Raw genomic sequence first — 19,949 nt, 5'->3', positions numbered from 1 at the left:
CCCGGGAAGAGCATGATGATGGTGCCAACTTGGGCCAGTGAAGCAACGTCCTCCACAACTAGACTGAAGAACAAAACCACAGCAACTTGTCTGTTCCCCTTCCCCAACTCCCCAGCACTGTTCCCATCCCCCAATTCCCCAATAAAAATCTTTAAAAAAAAAAGACTACATCAGCCACATATTTGGCACTTACTAGATATTTGTTGAATTTATGAATAGAGAAAGAATCTGGGGGATTAGGGAACTTGCCCACATCTGCACTGGTAGTGAGGAGCAGCGAGGCCTACCCGTGCTCTCTCTGACTCGGAAGCCCTGTCCAGTACACCTGAAACCTTCCTTGCACACCCCAGGGGCTGTTAGGGAAGCAGCAGGCATAAGATTGGAAAGGATGTGAGTCTAATGGCTTTCTGTCCTCTTCTCTAACCAGAAGAGGTGCTCACATTAGACGCACTGGGCCCAGACAACATGGCTTCCTAACGGGACAGAGAAGCAGCGGGAGCCCACTTTCTGAGGATTTGCCTTGCCTTCTCCAGTCTTCCCCTTGAGCACCCCAGCAGCCAAAAAGCATTAGATCCACCCGATGGCCTAATGCAATAGGCTAGGCACAACCTGATGGGCTCTGCGATTGGAACCCAATCACTAACCTCAGGGAGATGGCTTCTGCAAATCCCCTCTGATTCGGGCAGAAAGGACTGTATGGGTCCAAGCCCAGCACTCTGCTGCCTGGAGAATGGACAGAGGGTGGAAGGGCTCCCATAGCACGAGGAGGAGTCTGGGCAGGGAGCAAAGGAGGGTTACAGCGCAGGGTTAGAGAAATATAGGAAGAGCAGCCAAGGATGGGTGACATCCTGTTGGAACCACCCTACCTGCACCCCTCTCTTTGTTGAATGAAATATGCCTTTGAGTAGGTGGGCCATTAGCTATAGATGGGCTGTCTTTCCTGTTATACCCTATGTTGAGATCTCTGTAGTTTTTAACTAAGTGGATTAATTCAAATAACAGACTTAGAACAGTAACTGACACACTGTGAGGCCTACATTTCTGTAGCTATTACCATAATGAGATTTAATTGCTATATTTTCTCCACAGTAGCCAAAAGCTCAACAAGTGTCCTGCCAGGTAAGAAATGCAAAGATTGAATCTGCACGTGCTTTAAAAGCTGACTTTAAAAGATATTTATCAGCCCAGCCTGTTCTAAGAAATTAGTAAAACTAGGCTGTAAGAATCTAGACATTTCTTTTCATATCTCTATTGAGATGTTGAAATGGTTATTCTGCATGATATATGTACAGTTAGGTCATTTTTATTATAGGGATGTTATGTTATTTAAAATAACTATATATGAAACCAAAAAAACTTTTTGAAAGAAGGCAGTGTAAATCCCATATCTGACTATTGTTATAATGATAACATTGTTGTTGTGAAGAATTGTGGCAGACCTCAGGAGAAAAGTTACAAACATCTAATAAATGGTGAGAGATGTGGAATAAAAAGAAATTTTAGGGCAAGTGTAATTTAATGTTACAGGAATGCAGGAGCTGCTGCCAACTAGAACTTGCAGCTGAAACCAATGAAGGTAAGCAACTGAGGAACTATCTAGCAAACCAGGCCCATTAAAAGAAGAGCAAAAGCCTGTGGGTCGGACCCGAGCACCACGAAGCTTATGCAATGAGAAAGGGGTGAAAAAGAAGACTCTCAGTTACAGCAGTAAATATTGTACAAAGCTCAAATGCCCATTCACTCCAGTGTAAGAAACAGATTCTTTTCAAGCCTTTCAAATGGGTGTCACCCCAACAGCCAGAGCCTCTGCAAGTCACTGAAATAAGTACTTTAATGCAAAGATACTACTGCAGGATATACATTTGACAGGCATTTTATGATGTTTTGTTTCCTCCTAGAGCGATGCCTTGAGGGTTAGTGACGAGGGTGTCCATGCCATGCCATGCTGTGAATAAGCAGAGCACTCTGTGGCTGGGAGTTGTGTGGAGCTCTTCAAAGGAATGTGTTTCTAAAGAATGTTTAAGCAAGCTTAAGCAACCCGATACGGAGATACGGACAGCGTGGAGTGCTGTACTTGCCAAGCAGGCATTTCCCTTTGAAAACAAATGTAGATCGAGCTCCACTGACAAGAGCTTAGGCTGTGGTAAGAAGAAGACAGACTTTTTGCTGAAAAAAGTATGTATGTTTTTATAAGCATGTGTTCCTTAAAGGGCAAAACACTAAAAGTAATGCTTAGAAATAAGCCTGATGCTTCCATAAGAGAAAACGATTAGACAAGCCTAAGTCTTGATTTTGTACGTAGGATTTATGTACCATGTATAGAGAAGTCAACCTTGATAAGAAACATTCCGATGACGATGTGTTCTGCAATTATAATGAGGGGTGGTGGGGAGCTACTCCTAAGAACCAGCCTCAACTGCAAGCCCCATCTCGATTCACATTCTCACCCAAGTATCTTCAGATACAGTAAAAGCTCTTTTTTTGGGCTGGAAAAAATTATGACTAAGCTGGTTATAGTCCCCTTCTGGCTTTGCTAAGTGCATCTCTTATTATATTTATGACTTACTCATCCCAGTGCCTTGGCCTGAAATAAATTCAGTTGGACCTAATACATCAAAATACAACAAGAATCAACAGAAACGTAAACTATGACTCGCAGTCCTGTGACATGACCCTGTCTGTTATTAATGCCGAAAGCCACTAAAAGCATCACTGCTCTAAGGAGGACAGTAATTAACTTTGGTGTAGCCATTTTCCATTGCCAAAGTGTCTTCCCATCCCTCATCCCTTCAGTCTGCACTTGGGACCTGGGACATGGTTGTGATGCTATTATCCCAATCACCGGTGAGAATGCTAAAAAATTCAGTGGTTTACTGAAGACACGCCTGGTGATAAAGCCAGGACTTTTTCATACAGTTACTATTCATTTCCAATACATGTTTTTTCTTATAAAAAAAAACATTCCATGATATTGTTAACAGTAGGACTGCCTGGTGAAAATTTTGTAACTTGATATATTTTTCTAACCATGGTAAATGCCATTTCTACTTTTTGGTGCCAGGAACTTCAGGGTAGCACCCTTATCTTGGATACTGCAGGGCAAGCAACCTCTGGTCTCTTTCCTAGAATCCCACCTCTAGCTAAGGGGAAAGAAGAAAAAGAGAATGTTACCTGACTGTCTCCTGGGAGGCAGGGCCAGGAGCACTAGAGCTCAGCCCCTCAAGGGACTAGAAGCTGTCTAGGTGACAGGGGCCTCTGCTTCTTGTCTCTGGAAGCATCAAGATCATCAATGGGAGCAAGACTAAGAGCCACTAGAGGCAGAAAAGGTGACTGACATCCTCTCTCCCTATCACAACCAACAATGTGACCCCAAACCCAGGCCTCATAAAGCTGGAAGGTGGTGGAATCTGGGAGACAGTGAACAGAGGCCTCAGGCTTGTCAGAGTGTGGTTTTGCAGAGGCTGCAGGGGTTTTGATGGGCACTTCATGCTTTCCCTCCTTACTTTCCAGTTTGCAGAGCATTTGCCTTCCACTTGGAATGCAGCCTTGATGCTGGAGGCTTGAAGACTCAAGAGGGCACTGTCACGGAGATGAAAAGGAAGCCATGAAAAGGAAGCCGGGCTAAACTGAGAGGCAGGAGAAGGGAGCCTGGAGGTTTCCTCTAGGGTGTCCAAAGCAGTGCAGCGGGGCCTCAGGGGCCCTGGGTGGCTAGCTCCCTGTCTCATACTAAATCAGGGACATGGACTACATTAGTGTTTGTCACTGCACTGCTGGCATTTTCAATAGGAACATTTGTGCTGCCGTGTGTGAGACTGCTCCGACAATATAGGCTGTTGGCTACCCTGGCCTTCTCTACCTACAAAATACCAGTAGCACCCCCCAGCCCAGACACGGTGTCCTCCACCCCCTGGTTGAGAACCACCAGACGAGATAATCGGACGAGATAATTTCTAGGACTTTCTATGCTTAAAATTTCCCAAGTCCATGATTAGACCAGAATGATATTGGTGTGAAACTGCTCTGAAGTGTCAAAAAAGCTACAAACATATGAGTAGAAACAAAGAAGAGTGCATTCAATTGCAAATAACAAAACAAAACAAAAAAACACAGACTAACCAGACTTCACTAGACAGGGGTTAATTTTTCCCCCATATGAAAAAACCCTGAGGAAGTCAGTCTAGGAGGTGGGCCTCCCCAGGGATGCAGACTCTTTTATCTTTGTACTTTGTCATCCTTTGAGTGATGGCTTTTATCTTCATGTGAGCTCATGATTTCAAAATAGCTGCTCGACCTCCAGGTGTCACATGCAGATTCCAGGCAGGCAAGTAAAAGGAGCCATCCCACCTTTCTTATTCAGGAAGGGAAGCCCTTCCCAGCAGACTTCCAGTTTATCTCGTTGGCCAAAGTGCATCACATGGCCACCCCTGGCTGAGAGGTGGCTAGGAAAATGGAACATTCAGATTTCTAGTCTCTACAGTAGAGGAAAGCAAGGGAGAAGGCAGCTGGGGCTGCGTCGTGAAAGCACCTCCCTCAAGTGTCTGCCAGGACTCTCTATCCATTGTGTCCACTTTCTACAAAGAAGTTGATTTGTATTTTATATTCAGTAATTCTGAAATCATGAATGAATGATCTGTGCAGGAGCAAAGCCATCCATGCAGGAGTTTGTTCCTCCTGGCTTATTCTAACTCAAATAAGAATCCATCTAATCTGCAGCCCGCTGGCCTCCCAACTCAATAGAAACAATGACCGAATTGGTCACAATTTCAGATTAGCAAATTTAAAATTATCTGTTTTTACCACTATGCGTAACAGGTTTCCAAAGGAGACATCATACCCTCCTTTGTAACACATCTCTCCTCTTAAAAACAAAACTTGGCTTTTAGCATAAAAGCAATATATACACGAGATAAAAAAAATTATAAGGGAAATCTATTATCCGTGCAAACTGATATTTACATTAAGTATCATTATTATACATTGCAAAGTTAGTAGACATACAAGACTTACACATCATTGTATCCTACATTGTCACATGCAGTGCCTTGAATATAACAGGAGTGTTATAGCTTAGGTAAATTAATATTTAGCTCTCCTATCTTCCCTTTACCTAAGTACCCACATTTTCTAAAAATATAGCTCCTTGGCTATAGAAAAGCAAGAGACAAATCCAAATACATATATATTGGGTTGTCAGAAAAGTCATGATGCATTTTTGCAATGAAAAGCATAGAAAAAATATGTCATGACTTTTCTGACAACCCAATATACTAAACCTTTTACAATTTAAGTGATATAATGTGGGCCTGGCTTCAAAATATTGCAAGGTGGTGGGAGAGAAAGGCAGGAGGCAGAGGGGTAGGGGGTAGATGAAAGAAAGTTGACCCTGAGTTCATAATTACTGAATCTGGGAGTGAGGTACACGTGGATGACTTATACAAGTCTCTCTGATTTTGAAATTTGCCACCATATACAGTATTTTCTTTTTAATAGCTCTGGACTTAATACTGGTACCTACTTCATTGATGAACCTCAAAAACACGCTGAATGGAAGTAGCCCAACACAAAAGCTAATAACTGTGTGATTCTACAGAGGGTACCCAAAAAATGTATACACATTTTAAGAAAGGAAAAAACTATATTAAAATTGTAACACTCAATATATACCGATAACAAGAGATGAATACAAATCATGTTTGACTTCTGTAATCACAAGAGGTGCTCTAAGTGGTTACCGTCAGCATAATTTTAATACAGTTTTTTCCTTTCTTAAAATGCATATACATTTTTTGGGCACCCTCTGTATTTATATGAAATGTTTAGAAAAGCCAAATTTATAGAGGCAAAAAGAAGACCAGTGGCTGCCTGGAACTAAGAGTGGGAATGGGGACTGACTGCAAATGGGCACAAGCCAACTTTGTGGAGTGATGAAAATGTTCTAAAATTGAATTGTGGTGATAGTCGCACAACTGTATAAATTTACTAAAGTATCACCAAGCTACATTCTGATAATGGATAAATTTAATGATATGTAAATTAACCTCAATAAAGCTATTTTGAAAAATAGCTCTGAACAGAGAGAGAGAAAGAGAGAGAGAGAGAGAGAGAGAGAGAGAGAGAGAGATCCATTGTTACTTGTTAGTACTAAACTTAGGAAGACAAGACTTGCAGAAATGTAAAAAAGAAAGACAATTTTGATAAAAGGACAGTTTCCAAGTATTTCAAAGATTCTCTGTCATCATAAAAAAGCAGCGTCTGGTCATCGGTACCATTTCTTGTAATCTTCCTGCAAATGTGAAATTAAAAATAGAAAAGGGAAAAAGCAGACAGAGGTCTGTGCGTGGCCCGGCTGGAGCAGTGACTACACCAGGAGCCGGGAGGATGTCATTAGATCCCTTTATTTATAAAAGTCACAGAGGAGACAGATAAAAACAAGGTATGCCAGATAAACAAACACATGTCATTTCAAGTTTCAAACAATTTTAAATATCCTACATGATCCGCTTTGCCAGCAACACAGTAATTTTTGTTTTTTAAACTTTCAGGAGAATTTAATCCATTCAAAATCACCTCAGATTAAACCTACCTAGTAAGAAAAATTATTTTGAAATTGCATTTTCTTTTGTAAAAGGAAGCATCTCTGACACGTTAGAATTCACACCAAAATAGAATAAAGGAAGTTGCAAAGTCATCCGGAGCAGGACACGTTATGTTTGGAGTAGAACCTTTGTCTGCTGCAAAGTAAGAAGTAAAACAGCTCTAATTTTTTTATCAATATTCTCTGTTAAACAAATAACTGCTAGTGTTTACACTTTGATGTTGGGACAAACGGCTTATATATAGACCTCATAAATTTTACATATCCTGAAATTTAATAGAAGTGTGTTCACTGTCGTTTAAAAACAGACAGTAGGACTTAAATTTGAAAATTCCCCAGGGCATGTCCCTGAAAAGGGAAGAGGGAAAGAGACAGATTTCCTGGGTCTGGTCCCAGATGGCACCACGCTTCATATCTTTGCCCACATCTCCGAGTTCACACACTGACCTCAGCTAGTGTCCTGCAGGCTTGTTATAAACAGGATCCTGGCTGGTGATTTACTCTGCCCTCGGACAGCCGTTAATCACTCCAAGACAGTCTCGCCTACTATGTAACCCAGGTGACCCTGCACTCCTGTATACACAGAATTCTGTTCTATTATTCATTCAAATATTGTCTTCCCAAATGAAACTGCTAAGAACTTAAAAAAAGAAAAAGAAAAAGAAAAAGTTTGCTAGTCCCTCTCTCTCTTCAGTGTTCCTGAAGCCTGGAGAAGCACAATTTCAGAGTTTGCATTATCAAGAGGCTTAGTAAGGAAGATGTCCTAAAGACCTAAGGTGACCACCAGTCAGCTCCTGGGTTCTTTCCCGTCTGTCCTCGGGGCCCTTGGGGTTGCCCCTGGAGCCCACACACAGGGCTGGGCTTAGTTGGCAGCCCTAGATTCCAATCCTGACTCCACAACCACTAGACGTGAAAACCTGGGCAAGTCAGAAACTTTTTGAGCCTCAGTTTTCTCACTTTAAAAAATGGAAATAATAGCTATAATCACAGGTTAAATGAGAGAAAGAAAAAGGGTCCTAGACAGCATGCTGCACAGGGCTGGCTAGACTACTGAGTTTCCGTAACACTCTAGAGAGAGCTTCAGTTTGACAAGTAAAAAGCACTGCTGCTTCATCCTGTAGTAGAAAGACGGGCCTATAGAAGAGTACAGGCATACCTCGTTTCACGGCACTTCGCTTATTGTGCTTCCCAGGTAATGCATTTTTTACAAGTTGAAGGTTTCTGGCAACCCTGTGTTGAGCAAGCCTAGCGGCAGCATTTTTCCAACATCATCTGCTCACTTCATGTCTCTATGTCACATTTTGATAATTCTTGGAATATTTCAAATTTTTTCATTATAATTCTATTTCTTGTGGTGATCCATGATCAGTGATCTTTGATGTCATTATTGTAATTGTTCTGGGGTGTCACAAACCATGCTCATACACGACAGCAAGCATGATCAATAAATATTGAATGTGTTCTGACGGCTCCACCGACCAAGCATTCCCCCATCTCTGTTTATTACCCGTCAGAGTGTGGGGCAGGATACAGGCCACCGTCTACCTAGCTCAGATATAAGTCCAGCAACAGATCTGGACCTGGTTCAGCCCTCGTCCTACCTAGAGGAGACTTGGTCAGTTTGGGGTTTGAAAGCATACCCCTCCTCTCATGCTTTAGAAGAGAACCCCCCACATCCTCCTCCTACAGATGCCCAGTCTTGAAGTGGAACCAGCTTTGCCCGCATCCCACCCCACCCCAGCCACAGAGTACATGCCAAACCAGGTCTTTAGAATGTCCATGGGGCTTCTTATCAGTCACCAAATGTTTTCAGTCTGGGCCCAAAACCAGCAGTCCATTTCCTCTTCCCACATACTCGTAGTGATTTATCGAAAATCCTCTCTGATGTTGCAATGAGTTTCCTAACATCAGCCCTCATGGGTGTTTTATTTTCCCTATAGTTTGAATCCAAACAAAAACATTCGGGCAGAGGCAGGTGTTGCTTTATAACTCGGGGGGGGGGGGGGGGTTGGACCAGAGTGGCCTATAAACTGACCCTCCTAATGAAAGCAGCGTGACCACACTGCTAGGGCGGTCTAGAGAGCTGAGAGACCATGGTTGCAGGAGGGAAGAGAATCCTGCATGGAGCCATTTTCCCAATCAGGCAGCTGTGCACGGAGTTCCTAAGTTCCCCCACCGGCACAAGCTCGGCTGTTCCACAACCTGGGTTTGCTTTTATAATCTTTCTCAGTCTACAAAACACTGCATAGGGGATTGTGACAAAGACTTACCCTTGACCAAATGTACCTTGGCCCCCAGTTTTATCAAGCTTTAGTAAGAATCCTGCCAGGTCAATTTACAGAGAATACTCCGACCCTGATATCCTCACCATTCCTTAGGTGATATCTGATCACCCTGGCCTGCCTTCGGCAAGAATCCTATTCATTTAGCCAGAATCCCCCTACCTTGATGTCTCCTCTTAGTTGTTTTCTATCCACCCCTCCAACCTGCTCCTTCACTATAATTCCCCATTTGTTCTTGTTATATTCAGAGCTGAGCCCCATCTCTCTCCCCTATTGCATTCGTCTTGACACCTATCACAACAGTCCTAAATAAAGTCTTCCTTACCATTTTAACAAGGGTCAATAATTTTTTCTTTAATAATAATAGTGGGTTGAATGGTGGACCCCAAAATGTCCACACCCTAATGCTCAGAACCTGTACTACTTATATGGCAAACGAGTGGATATTACTTTACTAGGGCCCAAATGCATCTTTATAAGAGAGGCAAAGGGAGTTTGGAGACACAGACAGACAGAGACACACAGGAGAGGAAACAGTGATATGAAAACAAAAGGAAAGATTGGATTAATGTGGCCTCAAGCTAAGAAACACCTATGACCACGAGTAGCTGCAAGAATCAAGGAACAGACTCTCTCCTTGGGCCTCTGGAGGGACCTCGCCTGCCAACACCTTGATTTTAAACTTCTGGCTTCCAAAACCGTGAGAGAACCAATTTCTATTGTTTTACATCACCCAGTTTGTGGTAATTTGTTACAATAGCCACAGGTATAGAAGTATGTATTAGTCTGTTCACGCTACTGTAACAAAATACCACAAACTGGGTAGCTTATAAACAACAGAAAATTTATTCCTCACAGTTCTGGAGCCAAGATCAAGGCAGCAGATTCGATGTCTGGTGAGAGCCTGCCTCCTGGTTCACAGATGAGGCCTTCTCACTGTGTCCTCATATGGTGGAAAGGACAAGGGAGCTTTGTTTACATAATACACTTTTATGCAAGGGCACTAATCACACTCATGAGGGCTCCACCCTCATGACCTAATCACCCCCCAAAGGCTCCACCTCCAAACACCATCACATTGGGCATTAGGTTTCAACATATGAATTGGGGAAAATCTAAAGATTCAGACCACAGCAAAGTGAGAAGTGGGTTTTGAAGCCAGCTCAAGTATTAAGGAGCCATATATACAAACCCACCATTACACATCGTTACAATAAGCTTGAATCATTTTTATAATAAAAACTAATAATTACAAACCATACAACATGATCATACCTGCAATTTGGGAGATGGGGGAGAGTGAAGACATAAGAAGATATCATGCAGGTCAGAAAGACAGCTGAGTAGACACAAGACCTTTAGCTGCTATTCTCAACCCAAAGAAATGAAATCTAATTAGGTCCCAAAACATACTCACTCCTAAATTCTATCTCATTAAAGAAAATAAAAAGGTACCAAATGTCCAGTTATTCTAGAAGAAAGACCATGATACTGGGAGGGTCTGCTCTAGAATCTGTTCTAGAATCTCTGAAAACGGCCCAGACTAGTTTCATGTTGAGGGTCATGATTTTCTTCATCTGGTTTAAAGATGTTTTACTAAATGGCACATTAATAATTTTACATTAATTGATCATTTTAATTTCAAGGACATAAAATTCCATGGAAATATATCTTTTTAGGAAAATTCAGTAAGAAATACCAGTTCAAGGACAAGATGTGGCGAGTGACTAAAGTAACCCTCTAGTGTGTGTGTGGGTGTGTGTGTGTGGGGGGGAGGAGTCACTCTCTTCAGTGGGTGACAACCAGGAACATTTATGCTCTTCACGTGTCCACACATGAGGATAGCCGCCTGAGCAACCAACAAACCTCATCCTGTATTATTTGCCTGGTCACCGGTGTTACGAGACATTACCTAAGAGGCAGTACAATGGACTATCAAATGATCCTTTATAAACAAGGGATTATTCAAATCACCACAAAGGGAAGGAGTCAGATACAAGCTTTCTAGCCCTATCTCCTGTTACTCCCTTTCATAAAATCCGTGCTCTGGCACATCGCTGGCATCCTTCTCCCCAAACAGGGCTTTGCCTCCCACCCCTAAGGTCTTGCCTCCTGTAGTTCCTGCCCATCGAAATCCAGGTGGTATTAGTCTGCTAGGGCTGCCATAACAAACTACCACAAACTTGATGGCTTAAACCAACTGTGAGAGGTATTTATGTTCTCACAGTGCTGGAGGCTAGAAGTCCAAAACCAAGGTGTTGACAGGGCCGAGCTCCCTCTTAAAGCTTTTGGGGAGAATCCCTTCCTTGTCTCCTCCAGCTTCTGGTCGCGGTGGCATTCCTTGACTTGTGGCCACATCGCCCCAATCTCTGCCTCCCTGGTCACTTGGCCTCCTTTTTTCTGTCTATGTCAAACCTCCCCACCCTGCCTCACTCATAAAGGACACCTGCCATTAGATTTAGGGCTCAACCCAGATAATCCAGGATCATCTCATCTCAAAATCTTTCACTGCAAAGACCCTTTTTCCAAATAAGGGAAAATCCATAGGTTCCAAGGATTAGCACATGGACATATCTTTGGGGGGAAGGGGGCTATCACTCAATCCACTACACAGGCCAAGCTGATGTAACACCACTCACCAGAAGCCCTCCCTCGTCTCGTTTTCTGAACCTTAGAGGATGGCTTTCTGTCCTCCCACAGACACACCCTGCCCCTTCTCGTCAGCTCCACTTGGTCCAGCAGAATCAGCCAGCCCCACCACTTTTCCAAAAAAGTGGGGACTACTAGAGCAAGTGCTCACCAGGGTAAGAAGGAGGAATTACAGGTCCTCATCCTTGCTGGCACCACACCATCACAATGACCTCCTGTGCATGCCTGTCTCCCCCACTGTAGCATCTGGAAGGTAGGGGCCCTATTCTACTCTCCTTTGTACCCACCACAGAACCTATAAACAGTAGGGGTATAATTGACAACTGAGATTTGTCAAGTAAAAGAATGACTATATCTGGATCACATGAAATGTGCACATTGCTACTCATTAGGAGGAATCGCGTATCTGTGAACTGCACAAAGCTTGGTGGGGAAGATAAATATTTACAGGGTTCTCATCTATTCAACCAACAGTCTCTGTCAATAACACCCATGAAGCTGGTTGAATGCTCCAGTAATGGGTTGATAAACACATAAAAACACTGACCCAGATGATCCCTAAGGTCTTTTTCAGCTCTAAATTTTATGATAACCAACAACTGGAAAAACAAACTGGCATGCAATCAAATTGTGGTGATCTGACCAATCAGAAAGCTAAGATTAAGGAAAAATGCCTAAATAAGGCCACGGTGTTTGGAAGGCACTGAACAAAACAAAATGTGAACCTTGGGTGGCACACTTTACTCATGTTGTCTACAGGGAACACCTTCATTAAACAAAATACAAACCCATTGGACAATACAGGCCACATAATCCCCGAGTAGAGCAAGGGATCCTAAGAGTTCTGGTCACCTCTGGTGAGTGTCATTTCCCTCATCTCTAACCCCTACTCAAGTCCACCCCAGCCACCAGGTCTTCATAAAATTCTCATAAAAATATTTAAAGAGCTTGGCCATTCAAATAGCTTTCAAATTACCGTTAGACACAGAAACTTCCATAGGCCTGAAGCTGTCCTCTAGGCTCCCTATGTCCCCTACGCACCTCCAACCCTTGCTCTCAGTGGCTGCCTAGATCCCCATTAAATGTTATCCGATACCCTCTTAAGGTATTCTCTTTCTTGAGAATATTTTTATATTGAGCTAAAATTCTGGGAAACCAAAAAACTTATAAGATTTCAAAGAACAAACTTCTAGGGGCCGGCTGAGTGGTGCGTTGGTTAAGAGTTGGCTTGGGAGTGCGAGCTCTGAGCAGCAGGGCCCCAGTTTGGATCCCACATAGAGGGCCAGTGACGCTGCACCCTCTACAGCTACGATGGTGAGCAACAGCTCGACCTGGAGCTGGGCTGCCGTGAGCTGCCGTGAGCAGCCGTCCAGTGGCCGGCGACCGATTTGCCTCAGGCGGGAAAAACACAATGATAATACCAACATGGGCCAGTGAAGCGATGTCCTCTACAACTAGACTGAAGAACAAAAGGACAGCAACTTGTCTGTTCCCCTTCCCTGATTCCCCAACGTTGTTCCCCTACCCCAATTCCCCAATAAAATCTTTAAAATAAATAAATAATAAATAAAAGAATGAACTTCTAATCATAACGTTTTAGGCACAAGGGACTCAGTAGACATCTTAAGGACCATCTTTTCTGGACCTCTTCACAACACACGGACTGAAAAGCCAGCTCTCCACCTACTTGAAAGTGGGCCAGCTCTGGCTGCAGATACATCAATCCATGGGCAGCTGGCATCCTTAATAATGAACAACTTCCTTCTGTTCTGTCAAGAGCAAAGACAAAGACATGATTCACGGGCACTCAAATTGAATTATTGTCTTTGTTTAAACCTTCCCTCTCCGGCAGAGCTGTCAGCAGCCAGTCCAGGGAAGGATGACAGTTCTCAAAAGCAAAGCTGTTCAAGTGTCCGGGCAGCCAACACAAGGGGCTCTGCCTCCACTTCCTGTCCAGCCCCATAGAACTGAGACCCCCTCCAGAGGTGATATTCTGGGCATGGACAGCTTGCTGAGGACCCAGCACCCAGAGGAGAGCAACATGCTTCTGTTAAAAAGGATGCAAGTCACCACCAAGGTTACCAGTCAGCTCACACTCAACAAACCACTCTGGAACACAATTTCCAAACTGTAGGTCATGGCCCATTTGTGGGTCATGAAAATAAGTTACTGGGTCACAGGCAACATTTTAAAGAATGAAATAGAATAGGATAGACAATAGCAAAGTGCACTGTATGTATTATGGGAAACACTTGTTTCACTTGTGTGTTTATTTACATTTGTGTATGTACATACTGGGTTACTATACAAAATGCATTTCTCACAGTGGGTCACAGTTTGAAAGCCACTGTTCTTGAGCAAAAATGAAACAAGTACTCAATCCAAAGAAATAAGTGATATATAAGCTACATTTCTTTTTAGAATGCCAATAATTATCAAAAAGTACCTTGGACAGTGTCTGCAAACCAAGTCAGTCTTACCCCAACATAGTTTTAGGGTCTGAAGATGTATTTTTAGAGATCGGAGACTTCTCAGTGAGAATTTTTACATGTTGTATTCTCAATGAGAAGCTACATGGAACATATTTGGAATCATCTGGTTGTCTTCCACATAATTTTGGTAGGTTGTGTGGTTTCAACGTTTGCATTCGTGTTTATAATCAAATGCAGATGGGTGGATAGCTAAGAACAAAACAGAAGCAGGCTTCATCTAACAACACTGCACCGGATGCATGTGAAGGCCAGGCTGTACAGAGGGATCTCAGTCATCTAAACAGAGATGATAGGTGGGAGAACAGAGGCATCGCCCAGCACCTGGCAGCACAGGCATGCCGAACAAGGCACCCAGGCCACAGCACTCACTACCAAGTCAAGTAGCAAAAGGTACACTTATGGAGTCCATCTTTGTCTCATATACCAACTTGCAACAACTTCTTCATGGTAAATGTGAAACTAAATGCAATGAAATGAGGAATTTTTCCGTATCACACTAAGTAAGTTAGTGAACCTGTTGCAACAATGTTGCTAACCTTTTTTGATATCAGAGAGGTTATTCATTATGAATTTGTAGCAACTGGACAGTTAACCAAGTTTACTATTTGGAAGTGTTGAAAAGGCTGCATGAACAAGTTAGACGACCTGAACTTAACTGCCAACAATTCATGGCTCTTGCATCACGACAATGCACCAGCTCACACGGCACTGTCTGTGAGGGAGTTTTTAGCCAGTAAATAAATCACTGTATTGGAACACCCTCCCTCCTCACCTGATCTGGCCCCCAATGACTTCTTTCTTTACCCGGAGATAAAGGAAATATTGAAAGGAAGACATTTTGATGACATTCAGGACATCAAAAATACTACGATGACAGTTCTGATGGCCATTCCAGAGAGAGTTCCAAAACTGCTTTGAAGGGTGGACTGGCTGGTGTCAGTGCATAGCTTCCCAAGCAGAGTACTTCAAAGGTGACCGTAGTGACATTCAGCAACAAGGTATGTAGCATTTTTTCTAGAATGAGTTCAGTAACTTAATTGTCCAACCTCATATAAAGGAACTAACAATGTTCCACAAATTATATAGCTAATTTCTTATACATTTCCTAACATGTTGCTGAAGGTAATTTTTTCTTTCCAGTATGTCTTGAAGTTAAATGGGGCTGGAGGAAAGAGAGAGCACTCACGGGTTACACATTCATCTTCTCTCACATAAACAATTTCCGATCAATGGAGAAAAGCTGGAGCACAGAAAATACCAAGTGGCAGGTGATCTACCTTGTTTTTTCTTTTGTTTTAGTTTTTTATTTTTCAAGATTTTTATTGGGGAAAATTGGAGGAGGGAACAGTGTTGGGGAGTTGGGGAAGGGGACCAAACAAGTTGCTGTCCTTTTGTCCTTCAGTCTAGTTGTGGAGGACGTTGCTTCACTGGCCCATGTTGGTATTATCATTGCGCTCTTCCCGGGTGAGGCAGATCGGTTGCCGGCCACTGGACGGCCACTCACAGCAGCTTACAGCAGCTCATGCTACCAGCCACTCACGCTGGCTGCCGGCCACTCATGGCAGCTTACAGCAGCCCACTGTAGCTTACGCCGTCATCGGCGACTCATGGCAGCCCAGCTCCAGGTTGAGCTGTTGTTCACCATCTTAGCTATAGAGGGTAGTGTCACTGGCCCTCATATGTGGGATCCTAACCGGCGGCCTTGCTGCTCAGAGCTCATGCTCCCAAGCCAACTCTTAACCAACGAGCCACTCGGCCGGCCCCACCTTGTTTTTTTACTTGGCTAAATCATTTCTTTAATTATGCTTGCCCCAGAGCAATATTAAATGAGTTTATATTCCAATTATTGGAAAGGGGAGGTACCAGAGCACCTGAGACATTAGAAGAAGGCCAGGCTGAATTTTTTAATTCAGCTGAGAAAAGTTGGTCGAAGTGAATAATGAGACAAGTTTCCTGGAAAGAAATTCAGCAATACGTACCTAAAGCTTCAAATTGTTGTTTGCTCTTTGACCCAGAAATTCCACTTTTAGGAACTCATATGGATGTCAGAAAGGATTTAGTTCCAAGAATGTCTAATACCAGGGGGTTGGTCAGCAGAGATGGTACAGTCACATAATGATGCTGACTGACGCTGACAAGAATTTGATATCTCACAGATATTGAGTGCTCACTTTATGCAAGGCATTATTCTAAGCTCTCAACATCTATCATCTCCAAGTACAACAATGCTGGAGGTATTATGATTCTCCCCATTTTACAGAAGAGTAGACCAAAACACAAAAAATTAAATAATTTGCCCAGCTCATAAGAAGCAGGTCTGAGGTATAAACTCAGAGTCTGACTCGAGAGTCCGCGAGCTCTTCAGCTCTATCCTCTCAATGGATCGCCAGTAGTTGTGTAAAATTATGTACGATCTGTGATAATCCTGACAGAAGCTTTCTTAGGGGACTTTGATTTAATAGCACTTCACTGTCAAATAAAAAGTAATTCAATCACACCAACATACTTAAGAATTCAGACACCCCAAAAATCTTTATTCCGGCCCAAATCCTTTTCTGCCTTATCAAGGCCTCTGGTCTGGCCTGTGACAGCAGGTGGCCAGATCAGAAGGGCAGCACCCGCCTCCACTATGACCCCCTTCCCAACACACGTGACAGGTCCCAGCAGCAGGGCACAGCAATGAGACAGCTGCTGAGACAGCTGCCGTTTTCTACAGTGGAAAAGTTCAGGCCCTGGAGGCAAGGCCTGTGGCCACAATAAGCCCCCTTATTCTCTTGAGGAAAGGGGGACATGAGGGAAAAATCCAAAGTGAACCAAACACTCTAGGCTGGGATCTGCACCTGCTTTTGAACAGTATCAGCATGTTTCCATTCCCTGCCCAGAGCAGGGAATTCCCCAGCAATAAACCTCTGAATCCAAGTTGCCATGCTATGAGTGTCCTCACCCAGCCTTCCTGCGTCTGACGTTACTCCCAGCAACACAGAGTTTAATGCTAAATGTGAGATATAGATACTATGTGTAATAGTTTAACATCATTACAGACACTTTCAATGCTCCACTTATGAACTTGAGAGAAATAGAGCAGGAAGAATCTTAGTGATCGTCTGGTCCAGTGTTTTTCAGTGAGGGTGCCATTGGCATTTGGAGTAGACCAATTATTGACTGGGCTGGGTGGCATTTCAAGATTTCTAAAATCGGGGGTTGTCAATCACTAGTGCCCCTATATATTGTGACAGTTTAAAATGTTCCCCCTAAACATTTCCAAGTGCCCCTGGAAGGACATCGCCACCCCTGGTGGAGAACCATTGATCAATTCCATCACTGAGGTCCAGAGAAGTAGTCATTTGCCCAAGGCCACTAGGGACCCAGAGCCAATCCCATGCCTCAAAACACTTAGATTTGTGTTCTTTCCACTGCACCACACTCCCCTAATAATATGCTCATTAGATCATGAGACACTTAAAAATTAAGAATAGACTTCACACTTGATAAGATTTATGGCTTCTGAGTCTAGGACTGATTGTATAAACTTCTTTTTCAATCTCATGGGTATTCTGGTATGAAACCATAATTCTATTACTATAATTACTTTAAAAGAGCAAAAAAGTTGTCTAAACTAACAACCACTAATCAATACTCAAGTCTTCAGGATGCAATGTGTATTGAACTCATACTGTAAAGAGTATCTATTATGAGGGCCGGCCGAGTGGCTCAGTTGGTTAAGAGTTAGCTTAAGAGCACGAGCTCTGAGCAACAGGGCCACTGGTTCGATTCCCACATGGGCCAGTGAGCTGCGCCTGAGCTGAGCTGCCGCTGAGCTGCCAACAGGTGGCAGGATGGCTCAGCTGGTGAGAGCACGTGCTCCTAATAACAAGACTGCCTGTTCGATGGTGGGCTATGCCCTCCCGCAACTAAAGACTGAACTCAGCACCTTGAGCTGAGCTGCCACCTGGATGGCTCAGTGGATAGAGCGTGCGCTCTTAACAACAAGGCTGCTGGTTCGACTCCCACATGAGATGGTGGCTATGCCCACCCGCAACTAAGGTTGTAACACAGCACCTCAAGCTCAGAGGCCACGAGCTGCAGACCGTCAGCCAGATGGCGACTGGCACTCTCCACAACTAAGATTGAAGAACAACAATTTGGCTGGTCCCCCTCCCCAATTCCCCAACACTGTTACCCTCCCCCAATTCCCCAATTTAAAAAAAAAGAGAGAGTATCTATTGGGTTGTTGAAAAAGTCATTACGTATTTTTTCTGTTTTTCATTGCAAAAATGCGTCATGACTTTTCGACAACCCAATATGAGACAGAGAGAGAGAGATCTAGAAGTATTTGCATTTTATTAAGAAAATGTTTTCCTAAAAGCACCATCTCTGCAAACAGATAGGGAAGTGAGTCCTATATGGGGTATTTATTTTACCAAATAAACCTTTTATTTCGAGATTTTTAAAAATAAAGCTTCTTCTCTAATTCAATCTAGGACTCATTCTGCATACAAAAATCTAAAGTTATATTTTAAATACTTTCTTGCTAGTTCTTAAAGGACATAACAAAATCAGCCCAAAGCATGACATATACCTTCAAAATTTGTGATAAGGGCACCACAAATTTTACAAATCCCATGTTAAATTTAGGACAGTAGCACCACATAAACGATTCCACTGAAGTTTTGCAGAAGAAAGAAAAAAAAAAAAACCCAAAACTTCAGTATATCCATTCTCTGGCATTGGTTTATTCATGATTCTTCTAATGGTGAATAATTTCTTCATCACTTCCCTAACTTGTAAAAGCATATAGTGATACTTCTCTTATGAGTTAAACAATTTACCACCACAAGGTAATGGAGGGAGGAAGTAAGGTAAAGAAGGTTAGAGACAGAGAAAGAGAGAGGGGGAGACTAGAGGGGGAGAGGGGGAGCAGGGGCATGTGGCTTCAGGACTCCCTAAAACACAATGCCAAAAATAAAATTATCCTACAGAAATTTCAGGTAAAATTCAAAAAGTACTTTGAACCTAGTATCAAATCTTGTATATACACATGCATGTAGGTAAATATGATTCTATTTCTTACCTTACAGCAAATCAAATGAATAATCACTAAGTGTTCTTTTTCATTTCAGAAACCTTATAGAGCCTACGTCTACATCTAGGACAGGCATGCATTCCAAAGAGACCACTCCCACTGCGTATGACAGGGAGAATTTTCCCGTCCACAATCACAGTCTAAAACAGAACAGTTTTACAACATAGTTGATAAGGGACTTACCTCCTCAGCCAAGACGCCGCCGAGGGCCTCACAAAGGCAAACCGTGCAGCCCTTCCTAGGCCCGGGCTTTGTGTGGTTGGTGGGATGGCGGGAGGGTCTGCTAGGGGATCAGCCTCCAGCCTCTCAACCATTTACATGTCAATGGTCAAGCCAAAGCTCCTCTGACCCCGGTAGCCTGTGCCCTTCGGGCAGCTAGGCCCTCAGTTTTGTCCTCCTTACTTACTCCACGGAGCCTTGAATCCGCGCGCTGCCAGCAGACATCTGGCAAACTCGTTATGAGGGATTTGTCACCCTCTTCAAACCCTGAGCCTAGGTAAATACATCAGCAATCGTCAGGCAGGCTTTTCAAATTATCCGACGCCACCACGCTGGGAGAGATGAATGCTTTAGGTAAGACCGACAGAATCAGAATTCCAAATTCCAAACGCAGTCTGAGTTGAAAAAATGTGCCGAAAGGAAAAAAAGAGTTCAGAAAAATAGATGTTCCGTCTTTCATTTAAGGTCAAAAAGCAACTGCTCTGGGGTTTTAATTTGTTTACAAGTCAATATGAGACAATGGTGTGATGTGGTTGCCAAAAATAAACGCATGAACAGACTTAACAATTTTAGGATCCATGATCTGAAAGACAGTATTAGGGAACAGGGGGGGCTGGGGGCTGGGGGCT

General features: G+C 43.2%; 1 protein-coding gene across 8 annotated transcripts in view; it reads right to left on the bottom strand.

The window, feature by feature from the left end:
* Positions 1 to 19,949, bottom strand: part of ANKRD6 (ankyrin repeat domain 6) — a 197,505-nt gene that overhangs the window by 128,871 nt on the left and 48,685 nt on the right. Inside the window, exon 1 of one of the 8 annotated variants that reach the window (XM_019655003.1) lies at positions 19,285 to 19,680. The exons of the other annotated variants lie outside the window; for them this stretch is intronic. The gene's annotated coding sequence lies outside the window, so the exon portion shown is untranslated. Of the gene's footprint in view, positions 1 to 19,284; positions 19,681 to 19,949 lie in introns of those variants that run through there. 8 annotated transcript variants of the gene reach the window in all.

Source organism: Hipposideros armiger, unplaced genomic scaffold (assembly GCF_001890085.2).
Source record: "Hipposideros armiger isolate ML-2016 unplaced genomic scaffold, ASM189008v1 scaffold_234, whole genome shotgun sequence".
NCBI lineage: Eukaryota > Metazoa > Chordata > Mammalia > Chiroptera > Hipposideridae > Hipposideros > Hipposideros armiger.
Note: the sequence above shows the minus strand (reverse complement) of the source record. Positions and strands in the feature narration are given on the sequence as shown.